Source organism: Brachycentrus maculatus, unplaced genomic scaffold (assembly GCF_059751285.1).
Source record: "Brachycentrus maculatus isolate JH-2025_06_01 unplaced genomic scaffold, ASM5975128v1 h1tg000081l, whole genome shotgun sequence".
Taxonomy (NCBI): domain Eukaryota; kingdom Metazoa; phylum Arthropoda; class Insecta; order Trichoptera; family Brachycentridae; genus Brachycentrus; species Brachycentrus maculatus.
The window spans coordinates 5,057,494-5,072,933 of record NW_028280835.1 but is presented as its reverse complement, the minus strand read 5'-3'; the positions used below and the strand labels follow the sequence as shown (position 1 = coordinate 5,072,933).

Genomic DNA, 15,440 nt, shown 5'->3' with positions numbered 1-15,440 from the left:
TGACTACGTTTTTTGACATCTCAACATATTATCACTCATATTATTTTTTGACAATTCAACATTAATGAAGAAGAATATGAAAGTCTGAGCATTTACGGGGCTGATTTAAGTGATCACTTTACACACGTGTAACATTCACCAATTCTACCCATGATTTTCAACCACACTGCTCAAATTCTTGGAAGTTCTATATATATATACAGTATCTACTCAATGAATTAGGGCCACGCAGAATTTCGCGCAATTTCTCAATTCAAACAGGAATAACTCAGAGAAAACCTTGAATAAAACAACATTGAATTTTATTTACACATAAACACTTTATTACGCTTAAATTATGCATATATTTTCATATAAATATAGTTAGTATTTAGTATTTCCACCTTTGGCAGAAATAACTGCCTCAATTCTTTTTGGCATACTTAAAATGCACTGTTTTATCATGTTTTTATTTCTTCGTCTTCTGACCAAATTTTTTGAATATTTTTTTTTTGACAGTCTACTGTTGGATTTGAAAATGAGTATACCTTATTTTTTAACATGCTCCATACGTTTTCTATAGGAGTAAGGTCCGTAGAATTTCCAGGCCAGGGGAGCAAAGGCAGATTTTTGTTAGACAAAAAATTTATTATTGATTTAGCCCGGTGGCAAGGTGCCCCATCCTGCATGAAGGTGTATGGACCTTCTGTTGGGTCGAGTGTATGGTAGAAGGGCAATAAAATTCGTTCGAGGACCTGCTTATAGGAATTTTGGTTCATTGTTCCTTCCACGAAAAACAACGGCCCAGGTAAATTGTTAATAATACATGACCATATCATTGTTGCAGGGGGGTGTTTGATAATTTTTACCACACAGGCCTCATTGTAACGTTCCATTGGTGTTCTCCTGACGAATCGACGGCTCTCTGTCACGGCTTCTAACCGGCACTCATCACTAAAGATGACCTGAAAAATAATGAAAATTTAAGTCTAATTCAAATATATAAGTTTATTTACTAAAATGATATGTTGAAAATTCAATTTAAATAAATACCTTTTTCCAATCATCTACCGAGTAATTTCGATGTAGCCTGGCCCATTTTAATCGATCCGCTTTCATTCGTGGTGTCAATTTTGGTACTTTTACAGGGCGCCTGCATTTCAGATTTACTTCGTAAAGACGTCGCCTCAGTGTTGATACCGATATATTTATACCCTCTTCTTCCAATTTTATTTTTAATGTTTTTGCTGATGCACTACGGTTTTCTAAGACACTTTGAACGATTTTTCGATCAGTCCTCGGTGTTGTTTTTCTAATTCTACGACAGTTCTTTCGCCGATTGCTGGTGGCGGGTAAATGATTTTTTATTGATTTTGAAATTCTGTCCACTGTTTGACGAGAAACGTTTTCTTTTTTTGAAATTTCTCTATTAGATAGTATTCCTTATTTCAGTAGCACTATAACACTAGACTTTTTTCCTCAGAAATGTCTTTACTTTTTCCCATTTTGTCCTTTTCAAAAAAAAACACTTGTGTTTACAAAAAAAAATATACTTTATGAACTAAAATTTAAAATTAAGTTTTTTTCACAAGACACGATAACTATATAACCTCTCTGAACAAAACAACAACCAGAACTCAAGAAACTTTACTAATAAATGAGATAGGACTATTTTTTGAACTTTCAACTATCTGTCTACCTGTGCTAATTAGGGACCTTTCTCAGAAAAAGGGTTTGAAATTTTGTAAAGGCTTAAATAATCCCGGTATATTTTACATATTATTGAAGGTAATATACATGATATTAGATGTCAATAGAAAACTTAAAGTATTTATGTAAAATAAATATAATAATCCAAAAGATTTCAGAGTATTCAAAAAAATAATGGGTGGCCCTAATTCATTGAGTAGATACTGTATATGATCAAATTTCGATACATTGTACTTTACTCACTAGAGATACCTATTGGTGACATGAAAGAAGCTTTTTGTTGAGCAGAAACTTTTTCATTTGTATGTGAGGTCCGAATCCTGGATTATATTCACATACATGAGAAACGCTAGAAAACATTATTTTAGCTTAAAATTTGACGAATTAATTTATTAAGAACATTTTAACATGAATAACTCCTATAACAATTATAGGAGTTATTCACATATGAATAACTCCTATAATTGGAGATAATCCAGATTTGTGAACAAGTATTTGGCCACATTCAAAACGTTGTAAATAAATTTTATATCAAATGTACTTTTAAAGTTTGCAAAGATGGCGGAGAACATCCCAACGCCAGTTTCCTGTGCAAAGTATGAATAAATATTTTAAAAGGTTTCTCACAATTCGAACAGACAATCTTACACGTTGTATTCCTTTTAGGGCGGATTGTTGATGGAGTTCAAAGGAGATGAAATTGGATTTGGTGGAGATGTATGCAAGAACGTACAGTTGGGTTTATGAATGATGAGACGGTAGACTTGCAAAGATGAATGCTATAAAACGTGCGAGAAAACAGATGCCTTCAATTCCAAGCATATTCGGTATACGCGTCGCCTACTTTCAAAATCCGCCAGATCCATGTAAGTCGATTTTACAAAAAATGCGAAATTCTCCGGCTACATTTATGTTCAAAAGAAATGTATATCTTCAGATAAAATAGTATGCAATAGAGAATTTTCACATTTTTTTAGTAAAATTTTCAGTATTTAAAAAAAAAACACGAGACCCAAACCGATAATGACGTCATCTTAATTTTTTACTTATCCCCGCTCTCTGATTGGCCGATATGGGTCAGAAGGCAAGTTCCATGAATATAGCGGAATTTGAAATACAACGCTGTTTAAGTATTTATTTAGCAGGGTTTGAAAGTATATAAATATTTTAAAGAATAAAACCCACAATTGCCATTCCGATAGTGTATTTATTTTAAAATCTCAATAAAATTGGATCTGGCGGATTTTGAAAGTAGGCGGCACATATGTAAGTTCTAAGAAAAGATAAACGAAGAATAATAATGCAATCTTAAGAATGCAGGTTACGCTATCTAAATTTCATTTATTGATTCGGCAGTAACTTTGTGGTAATATTTATCCATTTAAATTTTAGTTTTACTCGGTAAATATACAGTTTATAATAGAGTATACAGTTTATTACTAAATAGTGGTATTTACCAAGTAAAACTTAAATTTAAAAATATCTAAATTACTGTGATCAAGAACGACTTCTTGAGTAAGAGTTCCAAAAATTTAAGTAGTGTGGTTGTAAATCATGCATGGGTAAAATGGTGAATATTACAAATGTATAAAGTGATCACTTCAACCAACCGGTTCCGTAAGCCCCGTCAATACCCAGACTTTAATTATATTCTTCATTTATGTTTTTTTTTGTAAATGAAAAGAGAAATATTAGTGTTTTCATTATTTACAAAAAAAAATCAATTTTATACTATTTCTATGAGCCTAAGCGGCTCATTATTAGAAATAGGTATCAAATTGTAGTAAAGTGGGTTCGAACCGAGAAACTCTGACTTAAGAGTCCGCGGCACGAACCAAGGGGCCACAGCCCGACACTAAAGATGTCAAAATGCAAATCACATTGACTAACAACATTTTTAGTAATATATTGGGATCTTTGTTAATATATCAACTTTTACTAACTAACTAACCATCACGTCGCTTCCCCGCAGGGGTAGGCAGAGAGAATCGAACGCCACACCATTCTGTCTTTGCAAACGTTATTCGCCTCTTCTACATTCATGCATCTCCTCATACATACCCGACGATTATTACGACTCCTGACCCGGCCGCTTTCAAGTATTTGACACACCTGTTTGTGCCAAGTTTTCCTCGGTCTTGCTTTGCTTCTTTTTACAACTACATTTGCCTCATAAATTTGTTTAACCGTTCTTTCCTCATTCATACGTTCCAAATGACCAAACCATCTCAACACACTTTTCTTAATTTTATCGATAATGCTTATCTCTCAACCTTGCATTCTTTCCTTATTTCATCATTCGAACATCTATCAAACATCGTTTGCCACACATTCGTCTGAGGGATCGCATTTCGACTGCATTATATCAAATAGTAAATATATTATATTAAATACTAAACTGATGTTCATGTTTGTTTCCGAGTCGATATGTTCAATATTTACCAATTCTCGTTCAATAACTGATTACTTTGACATTTCACTCACGCTCAGAAGAGCCAATATCATAATGGATAAAATACATAATTTATTCATAAATCCCTTGCATTTCAAAGCTCTATGCAGTCACAAAGGAAGTTATTTCATTACAGAATGCATAGCGCAAAGCTGGATTCAAAATTACATCAAACTGCTCCTAATGATATATTCCCTGAGGATCCTAGAATAAAAATCAGTACACCTCTATTGTGCTCGGCGCTTTCAGAAATTCAGCGCTATTTCATTAAAATTTTCCCCGATGAAACAAGAAATTTGAAAACGTTTCATGAAAAAAACTGTAATATTAAACTGAAAAGAATGTTAAATGAAGTTTAAGTGAAGTCTATTGAGAGTATATTTTAAAGTTTGCAGCGGTCAAACTAGAATGACGTAATGAAGGGTCAGTTGGAGAGTAGCTGGAACATACTATTTCTATGTTCATATATCGCTCACTCCTTTTAAGAACGTCATAAATAAAAAAACTCGATTTTTCAGGAGAACTTTTTTAAAGTTTAAAAATATAATACAATGTATTAAAAAAAATATCAAGCCACTTATTAAACTTTTTACTTTGCAACAGATCTTTTTAGGTAAAACCTGAAGGTTTTTTCTCCATTTAAAAAATATTTAGCTTATTAAAAAAATAATAAGATTGATAAAGACATAGAAAGGAGAGTGAATGCTGGGAACAGAGTGAATGGTGCACTAAAATCAGTTTTAGCAAATAAAAATCTATCAGCGGAAGCTAAACTGGCAGTACACAATGGAGTTCTGGTTCCAACCCTTATGTATGGAAGCGAAGCATGGAGTTGGCAAAAGAAGGATGAAAGCAGATTGAATGCAGTCGAAATGCGATCCCTCAGACGAATGTGTGGCAAAACGATGTTTGATAGATGTACGAATGATGAAATAAGGAAAGAATGTAAGGCTGAGATAAGCATTATCGATAAAATTAAGAAAGGTGTGTTGAAATGGTTTGGACATGTGGAGCGTATGAGTGAAGAAAGAACGGTTAAACAAATTTATGGAGCGAATGTAGTTGGAAAAAGAAGCAGAGGACGACCGAGAAAAACTTGGCACAATCAGGTATGTCAAATACTTGAAAGCGGCCGGGTCAGGAGTCGTAATAATCGTCGGGTATGTATGAGGAGATGCATGAATGTAGAAGAGGCAAAGAATGTTTGCAAAGACAGAGTGGTGTGGCGTTCGATTCTCTCTGCCTACCCCTGCGGGGAAGCGGCGTGATGGTTAGTTAGTTAGTTAGTTAAAAAATAATTAAACAATACCTTTTATTCAAAATGCAAAAACCAACACTTTCTGCCCTGTAGCGGGTAAATATTAAGCTAAAAATATGCCTCTTTTGCTGGAATATAGTACATTTTCTAGGCATTCTGAAAACATGCACAACAGAAAATTGACGATTTTTTTTATTTATGACGTTCTTGAAAGGAGTGAGCGATATGCACAACTTTTACTATAAAATCTTTGCTTACAATATATGTATAAATGAAAAATATCCAAAAACTGCACAAAAAATATCAACTAGAATCAAATAAATCAAGGCCTCCTATTATCTTTTTTTTTATGGGAATCGCATTTATTATTTACCTTGCTTATGTACAAGGATTATTGATCATAAGTGGATTTTTGTTTCTTCTTACTGAAAAAAATATATTATATTTTAATATGTGCTGGAAACAGGAGGGATAATCTAGTCTGGGCCAATCAGGAACTACTCAGCATTTGCTCATTACTCCTTTTTGTCTATATTCCCACTGATAATTAATAAAAAATAATAATAAATAAAATAAGAAACAGTTCCTACCCCATCATTAACGTCCCAAGTACACAAATATAAAATTTAAACTTAGCATCACATACTCTGTTTTATAAATGATGCGGAATGCATCAAAATACGTGTAACAATAGATTTTAAGAAAAAGTGTTATTTACCAAGTAAAACTTATATTAAAAATGGATAGTTATTACTACAAAGTGACGTCCGAAACAATTGATGTAAAAAGTAAATAAACATAGGTTCAGCCTTTATCCGATTACTATAATTTAATCAACTATTTTTTTTAAGTATAACTCCTTTGTAATCTTGAATGGATGAATAATTATACTACCAAGGGGGATGCGCTTCGTTCATCAATCTACCTCAACTGCAAAGCATTCTTCTGGAAGTGGGTTAAATTCTAATTTATTTTCTATTACAGCTGCACGCGCGCCCGCAAGGGTATGCGAGAAAAATAAGGGTTGTTTTTTTTTTTTGCTTCTTTTGGTATTAGATACAGATTGTTGTACTGACAATGTTGTTTATTTAAAAAAACTAAATACTTATATAATACCACTTAATGAGTATTATTTCATTACACACGACTAGTTTCGAAAACTACAGATGTTTTCATGCACAGGTGAAAAGTAAAACCGATAACCTTGCATTGAATGCGTGTTTTTAATATATAATATATGGTGTAATGGTTAGCGTGTTTAGCTACCGTGCTGGTGGTCCCGGGATCGATTCCCAGAGGGGGTGAAAATAAATATCGCTGATTTTAAAGTCTAATCTTTATTTAATATTACCCTGGACCGGTCCCTGAAGCGCAAGAGAGATCACCGTGCCTTCGTGTAAGTGACAATCAAGATAACACTACGTCAATACGACGCCAGTGCCCTATGCACTGTTGGGTGCGGATAAGGGTTAGAAGGAATATATAAACACGCACGCACGCACACACTGTCGAAGGCAAAACAGGGCTTTGAATATACAGATTTTTTTACAATATTTACATAATACATTTTTTTTGGGATGTAGTCGTCCTTATTAATTACTGGGTCAAATATTTACATGATTTGTAAATACGGGTTCAATATAAAATAAAGATTAATGGCCAAACTGGTTACACGTGTTTAGAATACACGTTTAATCCAACGCGCGTTTCAGAGATAAAAGTAAGTTTCAAATTCTGTCATAGCTTTCAGAAATGGCCGATTCTTATATCATCCTTTTTTTTGAGCCCTTGCATCATTTGTCATCGGAAGAACTAAATGCAGCCTAAGTATGAAATAAAGGATGAGAAAGCACACAGACGATCTGGTTATTATTTCATGATAACAGGGGTGGAAGCCGAGAGGGTGGGAGATAGGGGTGGAAGAGAGACTGGATGACTAATTTAAATGCCTGTGGGGAGTTATTATCCCATGCTGCCATCTTGTTAGAGTATTCAAAGCTTTATGATCAAGATAATTAAGTTCTTTTACAAAGAGTCTATGATAACTCGATTCGGAATATGCACTAGTGTACTGTATTATCAATATACAAAGGAATAACCACCGTACTCGTGAAAGAAGTAGAACTTCTTAAAAAAATAATAAGAGAGTTCTAATGAGAAATAATTCCGATAATTTTACATATTTGATCACCGTAGTAGTCTTCCTATGCCCTTGTTTCCAAGTATATTTACCCCCGCATAAGTAATTGTTTTACCATTCATTCCTCGCTCATTCGTTCCACATGTCCAAACTATCTCACCGCATCTCTCTATACATCCGTTTTACCCTATTCTTAATCCTCTTACCGCCATCCACACCAAATGGTGCAAAGGGTTAAATTTAGGCAAGATGGTCAGTCTAGCGCTTTAGGTACCAGTCCAGTGTGTTGAAATTGATATAACGTTTTTAGATTGGATTTTTTTTATTCTTTTAATATTGAAATAATGAAATATTTTTCTTTATTCAGTTGCTTTAAGTTTTACTTGGTAAATACCACTATCTATTAAAATCTATTATTTGCACCGGCGTTTGAAAATGATGCGGGATGTCTCGAAACACGTGTCACAATAGATTTTAAGAAAAAGTGATGTTTACCAAGTAAAAGGTGAGTTAAAAATCAAATTAACTAAACAAAACTATGACCAAAAATTTGATTTTTAACGTAAAATGTGGCATTTTTTACAAATGAGATGAATTTAATTCAGTCACAAATGTTGCCACAAGGAACGATTAATGTGAAACTTTCCTCCCATCAAAGGTATAGTTATGTCGGCAGAACCATTATTTTAATTAGACCTTTCAAGTTACCTTCGTTTAGTTCAACAAATTCAATTAGAAACTCCCCCATATCAATAATTGAATAGGGGTAACTTATGAACGATTTTCTGTTGTGTCTCTTCGTGGCATATGTAGCATTATTTATCTACATTGAATTTCAGATGTGGGTAAAGTTTTCAATGACAAACGAGACATAAATTTAATGAAAATTTTAAATTAGCTTTTTCGACATCTCAATATATATATATATATGAAAAATAATATCGGATCTTTTTCGATCTACAAATTTCATAAGTCAGGCTTGTTCTTCTAATTATTTTTCTTCTTCCTTCTTATAGATTCGTGGATCGTCTCTTGTGACATCTCTTGTATCTTGTTAACCTTAATAATAAAAAACATAAAACATGTTACTCTTATGTATGTAATATGTTTAAAAAAAGTCTAACATATGTAAATATGAATCTAGACCAGCGTTTTCCAACCTTTTTTGGCTCGCGTACCACTTGGTAGTACAACACGCTTAGTAGTACCACTTCGTAAAAATTATTGTATTTCGAGAAATTTGTTATTCTATTTGCATTATAAGTTTCAAAGGGTGACTATATTTCTTTTATTATAAAAAAAGTACCAAAGGTTTATTTTTTCCTGATAAAAATGAGACATTTAAACTTTACTTATCACAATTAATTTTTTATAAAAGGTGCTGACGCTCATTTCTTATCGAAATTCAAAACGAGAACATTTAAAGAAGAACATATTTCTTTTAAGTAATTTTAAAACAATATACAGAAATAAATTAAATTACTTGTATAAAAATTAAATAAAATGCAGCTCAAGCAATTTTTTTCAAAAAATTACCGACATAAAAAATATATGAAAAATAGTTTAAATTATATTTTTATGTCTGATTTTTTTACTTTTTATGTCCGCCATTACTGACTATTTTTCGCGTACCACCTACTATCTACTCGCGTACCATCGGTGGTATGCGTACCACAGGTTGGAAGCCGCTGATCTAGACTATCACAGACATACGTGGTCTGAGTAAACCACCTAAATAAGACCCGCATAATGCTCCGAGCGCCAAATGTCACATCCAGGAGTGACCCAAAGGGTATCACTTCAAGTAATGTATGTACGGACGCAACATCCTATTGCTTTATTGTAAGGACGATCATTACGCTCCCGAACCCTTCCGAAACTCTCCGACTCACGAGGATATTCGGAAAATAATTCGGGGCGGTGATGCACGACAAATTCAGATGTGACGGATGAAAAATGACAAATAGAAATTGTTGCGGAGAACGAGAGCGAAGAGAAAGTGAAAGAAGTATAGAGTTGTTCTAATTGTTGGAAATTTCGCAAAGGTTAACGATACTGGGGTGCGTTTACATTGATTTTTGAGCACATGTGATACAAACTAGATGAGAATAAGATGTTTCGGCTAAATTATAATACATTTCATCATAGTAATTACAGAAGTTTACATATTTTTACTTATGTATACTTGAATTTTTATATTATAATCATACTAAAATAACTTTGTGAATATAAATATGTAGATATCGCTCACTCCTTTCAAGAACGTCATAAATTTAAAAAAAAATAGATTTTTCAGGAGAACGTTTTTAAAGTTTAAAAATATAATACAAAGTATTAAAAATAAATATCAAGGCACTTATTGAACTTTTTACAGTGCAACAGATCTTTTTAGGTAAAACCTGAAGGTTTTTTCTCCATTTTAAGTATCAAAACAAAAAAGTTAAACAAAAACTTTTCTTCAAAATGCAAAAACAACACTTTTTGCCCTGTAGGGGGTAAATATTAAGTTTAAAATATGCCGCTTGCTGTTATTTTCAAGTATGTATTTTGAATTCCATCTGCCTAATTCAGATTGATAATCACCAACGTCCAAAACCTTACACTATTTTAAAGCACAGAAAATAAATGAAATCGCCCAGACCATTTCGCCCACATTACCATAAGTTCCGAAGGTTGTTGTGAGCAAGGGCACAGTCGGACAATCCGACATGATGAATGAAAACAATTTCGGTATTATGCTAATTCGGGTAGACCGGAAATCAAACCCGTCCCAGAAGCGGTGTCCTTATAACATTATCATGTGCCAGGATTCTAGGAAAGGACATTACCTTCCACTCATAAGACGGGGATGATGCATAGACTGATGAATAAGAACGATATTAATCTAGCAGATATAAATTTACAAGACTTACAATAATGGACCTCTGAGGCGTATGTAATTTAAAGACCTCACCCCTTAGTGTATATTACAAAATGGGTTGGAATTAATAGGTGACTGGATATTTATATTAATATTTTTATTGACATCTCAATACAGATGAAGAAGAATATGGAAGTCTGGCCATTTACAGGGGTAAAAACCGTCATAGGCTTAAGATCACTTTACACGCGTGTAACATTCACCCATTCTACCATGATTGACAACCACACTACTCAAATTCTTGGAACTTCTCTATATTATATATGTATATATATATATATATATATATATATATATATATATATATATATATATATATATATATATATATATATATATATATATATATATATATATATATATATATATATATATATGTATATATATATATATATATATATATATATATACATATATATATTGTTCAAAATACAAAGTAATCTTTATAATGAGCAATAACCGTGAAAACGCATTTTTTTAATCATTGTCTTGTCCCAGAGGAATTTCAGCAAAAAATATATTTTTATGTAAAGTAATTGAAGGAAAATTATCCTGGACTTTATTACTCTCGAACGAGCCCCAGCGGGATATTTTAAGAATTTTCCGTCGTAAGAAAATAAGGGGAGAATATTTAATTTCCTTGTTTTGGAATAGCACTAAATTCAGTTTTGATTACGAACCAAATGATAAACATCCTTAAATAAAATAATGTTTAATCATTATAACTTTTATTATGTGTACGGATTCAAAAATATCGATTTTATTTTCATGAGACCTTCTTACTAATTTTCTTGCAAAGATTCCAAAGATTCAAAGGAAAGTATTCCAAAAAACACATTTAAAAGTAATTGAAATTACAACATTTTGAGTGTGTCCAAATACTTGTTAAAAATCTGGATTATCTCAAATTTTAGGAGTTTGTTTTTGTTGTTTTTTTTGACATCTCATCAAAGATGAAGAAGAATATGGAAGTCTAGGCATTTACGGGGCTTACGACCGTCATAGATTGGCTTAAGTGTCATCACTATACTGTCGTGTAACATTAACCATTCTACCCATTATTGACAACCACACTACTCAAATTCTTGGAAGTTATATTTGCATGAACTTTGTTCCAATATGGAAAATATGGAAAATAAAGGAATGGGTACATTATCAAGAGTTAATTCTATGAAAATTGTAAAATAGTTTATATTCTTAATTGTTTCTCTCTTTTTCCTGTGTACGATAGGTAAAAATGGATAAAAACAATTAAAAATGTATGTAAAAAGAACTCAACCGACAAGACACACAAGGTGGCTTGGTGTCTCTGCAAAAAAATATTTTTAATTTGTTGTTTATAATTGTTCATTAAATAAATGATTACTATGGTATTTAGGTAAATAAAAATAAAATTTAAAAAAAGCTATAAATATTTCCTCTTTTCTTAAATTTTTTATTATTTGTTTTGTTTGTAATTGGCTTATATTGTACATGTCCCAAAAAGTACAATGAGTTATCATCATTTCGAAGGAATTTCGCGACAAATGTCGTAACATTTTGTGAATATGTAACATTTTTCGCAACACGCTGTACATTATATGGACATAAAAGATACAGCCTTTGAAGAGCTTCTCCATAACCGCCCTCTAAACTCCCCGCCAAAATATACATAAAGCACTCTGCTATTGTCGGGGTAATAAATTCAGAATATTTTATATCTTATTTTTTGCGAGAGCTTTTAACACGTCCAGGTCGCGAGGCTGGTGCCGGAGCTTAAAGCTTGGCACCTACCGAGAGGGTGAATTCTGGACACCCCTTTCTTGGCTTTTATTCAAAGGCCTCATTATTTTTGCAAAAGCCTCTAAAATTCGTTGAATATTGCTATAGAGCCTGGAGATCATATGACATAAGCAACCTCTATAAGGAATAAAATAAAAGTTGCATAGAATAATGCGTAAAGGCAATTATTGCTACTGCCTTGCTTTTGCAGTGCTTCGGATATATTCACATATAGGCGCGTGAACTCTTTCCCAGTCCGACTACTAAACTAAAGGGACCAGTAGGTCCATAACAGGGTAGATACAGTCCCTAATTTGTCCAAGGCGACATTACGCATCCCTGTTTGACACCTTTAGAGATGTCAAATCAGGATGAAAATGAGCCATTTACCCTAATGCATGCAGTGCTATCATCGTACAAGGATGCAATGCTTTGGATGAGTTTACTGTTTACTCTATACTCAGATAACACCTTCCATAACTTCATTTTATCAACTCGGTCATACGCTTTTTGCGAACCCACAAATGCGCATAAAAGCTTTTGGTTCTTTCCCAAAAACTTTTCTGTTATATCGCGCAAGGTGAAAATTTGATCCGTACATCCTCTCCCATTCATAAATCCACTCTGAACATCCCACAATTTATCCTTAGTTATGGTTCTTACCCTTTCTAGATAATGTTTAATAAATTTAGTAGGTAGATACTATGTAGATACATAATGCATTTGTAATGGGAACATTGAATTGATTCGTGACAAATTGAATAAATAAGAAGGATGTTTTAAATAATCTCTTATAGAGATCGCACGTCCTGGTAGGTAGGTACTGTGTACAATGGCCCTTTATTTGGAAATACATACATACACAACGATAACACTAAGAAATAAGTGCATTGTGTCGATTGGAATGTTTGCTTTTTATTATGGAGCGATTCCACTCGCACGGACATGTACAGAGGGAATATTCATTGTCCTTTTATTACATACATTTAGTCTTCATCATTATTTTTAATGGTGTTCATGGTGTATAGTTATACCAGTTCACAGTGTTTGACAGAATAAAAAAGAATAGGATTAATAAAGGTGTCATTAAGAAGAAGAAAGGTATGGCATAATAAATAAAAATTATAATGTTAGTTTATTAAGTTTTTATTTAATTTCATTTCATTAAAATATCCACCGATTGCTTTGAAATTTGACACAACGTTGCATTTGAATACGCGCGTGTTTTTAAACAGTGTTCTTTCTTTTATATTTCATCAGACTGAGCTACACGGCTGTCCAAACTTAAAACACAGTAAGGGACATTTTTTTTGGAAAAACGTTTTTTTGCATTTTTGGACTAAGTTGAATCTACTTTAGAGTTTGGACAGCCTAACAGCTAGTATTGAATAAGAATATGTATATGTAAAAGTGTGTAAAAACGGTTTAGTTTAAATTGGCATCTTACTATCGAAAATAAATCTTTAGAAATGGAAATATGGAACGAAGAAAAGAGACTTTACAGGGCGAAGTGTCATTGGCTAGTATAAGTAATTACTTTATATTTATCCAGCGTATGACAGTTCATAAGCCCTGTAAATACTAAGACTTCCATATCCTTCTTCATCTATGTCGAAATGTCGAAAAACAAAGAAAATTAATTTATCAAAAGATTTTATTACCAAATGTTTTTTTTTTAATTCTCTAACGTCCATGTGACTCTAAAATCTAGCTACGGCTTATGCAATACAGCTTATCATAGTCCTACTAAGGCTTCAACTTTAAAAGTTTTAAAGTCTTACCTACTTGTGAGTGGATTTACTGTTTGTGTTCAGAGTTACTGTAATTTTATAGACTTCCTTCTGTAATTTAAAAGAACTTACTAGTTTTTTTTACAATAATTAGGAAACACTTGTTTTTATACCACTTGAGTTTATTAATGACAGCTAGTTTCGGAAGCTAAACTTCCATCGTCAGGTCTGAATAATAACAACAACAAAAACTGTTCTATAAATAAGGAGAGGTAAGTTAGGGGGAGGGGGTTAGTCAAGGGGCGGAGTTTGAAAACAAAGGAAAAATGGAAAGCAAAGTTTTTTACCACTTGAGCTATATTTATTTTTTATTAGCGACTAGTTTCGGAAGCTATGTTTCCATATTCTGGTCTAAATATAAACAAGTGTTTTCTTTTAAATTTCATCATGTCTTGCCACAAAGTGGATGCCGAAAGAATGAATAAAATACCTACTGTAGCGATCGATTTTTCGACCGCGGTCGGCCCTTTGGCCACCCCTGTTAAGTGTGATAGAATATTTCGTGTTAAAACATCATTACTCAAAGGAATGTCTCTTATACGAAAGATCACATCAAAATTCGTCACCCGCCCTTCATACGGTACTCGATACACGTGTCACAATACCAAACTAACACTATGGCTACTATGGGGTAATAAACTGAAATATTTCTTCATCTAGCCGTGACGATAAAAGAGAATTATGACGTCACATTCCTCGGGTGGAGTTAAATTTCACCCCTCACAAATAATAATCTCAAAACTCCCAGGTAAGGGATGGAGAAGGGCTCGTAATATGAAATTATTATCTTTGTTAGTGTGTGTAATCATTTTTAAAGCATCGTGAAAGGTTTTTTTTCTGATGCTAATATATCCTTTTAACAAATTTGAAGGTTTTATACGACCGGTTAATACTACATTATATGGTAACACGTAACACCCCGATATAACGAATTAATGGAGCGATTCTTAAGGATTGTGTATATATCAAAATTCAATTTGACTCAATTTGCTGGGAACAAAGTGAATGGTGCACTGAAATCAGTTATAGCAAATAAAAACCTATCAGCGGAAGCTAAACTGGCAGTGCACAACGGAGTCCTGGTTACAACTCTAATGTATGGAAGTGAAACATTGGAACAACTGGAGTTGGCAAAAGAAGGATGAAAGTAAACTGAATGCAGTCGAAACGCGATCTCTCAGAAGAATGTGCGACAAAACGATGTATGATAGATGTGCGAATAGTGAAATAAGGAAGGAATGCCAGCTGAGATAAGAATTATGGATAAATTGTGTGTTGATTGAGAAAATTGTTTTTTGGATTGAGAAAGCTTTTATCAAGAAAAACCCTTTTATTTGGATGTATGCACACCACATTCTTCTTCATCTATGTTGAGATGTCAAAAAAAGGAAAAAATAACTCGCAAATGAAGAAACCTCTCATTTATGATG

At 33.0% G+C, this 15,440-nt stretch overlaps 1 protein-coding gene across 1 annotated transcript in view; it reads right to left on the bottom strand.

Moving 5' to 3' along the window:
* The window catches only part of LOC148311010 (angiotensin-converting enzyme 2-like), a 248,496-nt gene that overhangs the window by 13,031 nt on the left and 220,025 nt on the right, over positions 1 to 15,440 (bottom strand). The window lies entirely within an intron of this gene.